At 40.8% G+C, this 3,640-nt stretch overlaps 1 protein-coding gene across 3 annotated transcripts in view; it reads left to right on the forward strand.

Moving 5' to 3' along the window:
* Nucleotides 1-3,640, forward strand: part of TNRC6C (trinucleotide repeat containing 6C) — a 228,891-nt gene that overhangs the window by 36,792 nt on the left and 188,459 nt on the right. The window contains exon 1 of one of the 3 annotated variants that reach the window (XM_019502800.1): nt 3,246-3,340. The exons of 1 other annotated variant lie outside the window; for it this stretch is intronic. The gene's annotated coding sequence lies outside the window, so the exon portion shown is untranslated. Of the gene's footprint in view, nt 1-3,245; nt 3,341-3,640 lie in introns of those variants that run through there. One more of the 3 variants, XM_019502786.1, reaches the window with a different exon arrangement.

A 3,640-nucleotide genomic window follows, 5' to 3' on the forward strand; every position in this document is an offset into this window, starting at 1 on the left:
TCAATTTGCTGGGTAATCTTCCTTCTTGCTGGCAAGTTTTAAAAGCTCTTTCTGCAGCCCTGCTGGGCTATGTGCATGGGTTTTAAGGTCCTGGCACATGTTGAGATCCCAGAATATTAAACAGTAAAACAGGCTGCACATAGGGCGTCTATCTGTACACTCCTAGATACCTTGGCATAACAGGGACTCCAGGTTCAGGGAGGCTCATGTGCCAGGACATCTATAAACTGCAGGTTTTATACAGGTTTTTAAAGGTGGCCCAGGACCCTGTAACTGGGGAAAGGCTCCCTGATCTGGGGTCCTGGCACAGCAGCCTGGGGACTTGCAGTTGATGGGTAGGGGGAGAGTCTGTCGACTCTTTCCTGACCAGCATTTCCCAACCTGGACCCCAGGTTCCCTGCTGGCAGTTGCACAATTGGGATTGGAGGTCAGATTCCATCACCCCATTGTCTGCCTTCCTCCTCAGTGCACAATGTATAAGTAAAATCTTTCAATAGTTTATTTTGTAGATCATAACTATACATTTCAACTTGTGGAACTTGCAGTCTACTAGAAAGAAAAGTTGAGGTTGTACTTCCTTCCTACAAATCAACCCTTCCCCCTGCCCCTAGTTTATACTGCGGAGGTTGCACAACTGCATAGCTTCTGGCAGGCAAGCTTACTGCCTATGCCAGGGTACCCTTGCATTCTTGCTTTGGCCTAATGCTTGAGCTCAATTTATTAGTTTGTGTTATGCCTGATTTGCTCTTCCCACCTGCCTTCTGTTTTCGTTTGAAGATCTTATGAACTGGATAAGAAAAAATGACACTTTTAAATGCGACTGTTGTCTTGGAATGGACATGATTACATCATTGTTCATGGGAGGAGAAACTCCAAAGGTTTTCTTGGTTTTCACTGGCTTTTAATCCATCTTCTAGCAACAGTTTGGCTCAGACTTATTGTTGATATTTTCAAGCTCAGTGGAGTAGTTTGGAACTATTTTCTTCAAGAGCCATGAAGGATATGACCCCATATGGTCTTGGCATTATCTGGGAATGGAACTCAAAAGTTCAGGGTACTTTTAGCGTTATCCAAGATTTCATTGAACATACCACACTTTTAAGTTTTCTTACAGTCTTCGGAAGACCTCAGTTCTCCAAGTAAATCCAGGCTCATTTCAACTAAGGTTTCCTTATGGGTCTGTATTAATGAAGACAGAACCAAATTTGTTTATTGTGGTTTTGTCTCTACTGAAAATCTCTCAGCAGCATAGATGATAGGGCTGTGCAAAGCTTTGGTTGCTGATTCAGTTTGGTGGAGATTTGACCCGATTCAGTGGCCGAATCTCTGAATCTAATCGGGAGACCCTTTAATCTCTCCGAATTGATTCGGAGAGATTCAGAAAGGTTCGACTATTTGGACGTAGACACAGCTTTAAATGGCACCCTTTTGTGGGACACTCCTGTCTGCCCCACCATCTTGGTATTCACGAGCTGTGCCTGGGACCTCGAGGTACATAGAAAAAAACATTAAAAGCGGTGTCTGTGGCCAAATTGTCCATTCTCCGAATTGGCATAAAATCTTCAGATTCGGATTCAGCCTAATCAGGTTGGAACAGGGATCCTAATCGACTAACGGAATTGCTGTCCCTGATTCGGGCTGAATTCCCAATCAAATATGGCCCATTTCTCACACCCCTAATAGATGACCTCTAGGATCTCTTTACTTTCTGTAGATCAGTAGAAACCATGTTTTAAAAACTACATTAAAAATTCTTATCTTGTGGGTGACATTTTTTCCACTACTCAAGTGCAAGGAGCCCTCTGTCTGTGGACTAAGCTATAGGTACTGTAATGGAGATGTGGCCCTTAGAAGTTAATGTAAGACTAGGAAAGTAGCTGCTTTGTAAGCATTCCCCACGCCCTGTTCCCATGACTTCCTAAGCTCTGCTTCATCTGTGGCTGTTGTTCAGAGGCATGGCACAAGCGCACTGTGTGCTATAATAGGGACATTGTTACGTGGGCATTCATCTCCTTTCTCTCTGCTATATGCTACTTGCATTCTCTCAAGTTGCAAAAATCCTTTGGCATCTTTAAAAACAGATGTACAGATGCACTTCTCAGCTACTACACTTTCATGACATATGAAGAGGCATCACAAACTGAAATCTAGTCAATTGATAAGTAGTTAAAATGACTTCCTGTATGTACTCCATCTGACTCCCCATGCAGGCTTTTGTGGTTTTTACATCTAATTTCCTTTTAAAAAACAAGCTTCTAACATCTTGCTGTGTAAGATGTTCCAGTAAACAAAGGAAAAACTGACTTAAATCTTTTTATATACAGTTTAAATAAATTAAATAAATAAACCTTCAGTTTTGGTGACTGTCACTGGTGCAGAAGTACTCTCCAGAGTGGTTCATAATGGGGGCAAAAGGAATGCACAAATGAGTTTAAATTGGTGTTCCTTTTACTTTGACTAATAGTCCCATCCTGATTTTTCCAAAATTATGAAGATCTTTAAAACTGTCTTTATTGCAGTGATGCTCACTCTGCCTTGTGAAAAAATCTGTTTTCATGCATCTGCTTTAGTTAGAATTTGGAAAACAAAATATGCTAATTGGAATAATCTGGGGCAGAGGTTCTCAAACTGTGGTCCATGGACCACTACTGGTCCGCGAGCTCCATTTAAGGTGGTCCACAGAGAGGTTGCAGAACAATCGAGAATACCTGTACTTGTAAAGTAATACTGCTGATATTCAAATATGAGTTGTGTGCTTTGATTTGTAGAACAAAAAAAAAGTTTATTAAGTGGTCCACTGAGACCCCTCAGCAATTTTCAAGTGGTCCGCAAAAAAAAAGAGAAAAGTTTTGAGAACCACTGATTTATGGGCATTGTCTTCACCTGAAGTTTAGGAGCTGTAAGTGTTTATAGCCAGATTTTGGGTGGGGAAAAATTTTGAACTTGTAAGTAACCAACTCTTATGTAATGTTGATATTAATGTTTTATAAAGACTGTTCACACATCATCTGCTTGATTTAAAGAGCATGTTGAATCAGTTGGCAATCTACCATGAAGATTGTATTAATTGCATGGTAATTTTTTGTCCTTCTGAATCTTCAAGTTCAAACTGCTTCCTGTATATAATAATTTTAAGTGATGCCAGGCGGCCGTGGTTAAAGCTTTGTTTGCAGCACTTCTAGTATACCTCCAATTTCCCTGGCTTTGGAAATAATAGTTTAAATGTTCAGATTGAATTGAAGGGTTTACTTACACAGGGACACTCAACAAAATTAAGATGAATCAACCAGAGGTGTGAATTAATATACTCCAGGCTAAGTGCATTAAGCTTGGTTTGGAGGCAGGCAATTGGAAGTAAAGTGGCCTTATTTTGTATCTTAACTTCATGTAGTAAATTCACAGGCTTATTTGATTTGCTTTAATTTTCTTGAGGATCCCCATGTTAGCAGGTCTTTCAAATACTGTCAGGCAGAAGTGCATTTCTTGTTGCAATGTTTTGCTTTTTCACAGTCTTCTCTGTTCTGCTCACTGAATTGCTCAATTCAGGGTTATCTTTGGTTTCCCCTTGAGTTTTCAAGGTCAGGCTCTCCTGTCATTCTGTTACTTTGGTGCTTCTGCAATCTGCACCCCCCCCCCCCCC

This window comes from Gavialis gangeticus, unplaced genomic scaffold (assembly GCF_001723915.1).
Source record: "Gavialis gangeticus isolate Ggan-Ray unplaced genomic scaffold, GavGan_comp1, whole genome shotgun sequence".
Lineage (NCBI taxonomy): Eukaryota > Metazoa > Chordata > Crocodylia > Gavialidae > Gavialis > Gavialis gangeticus.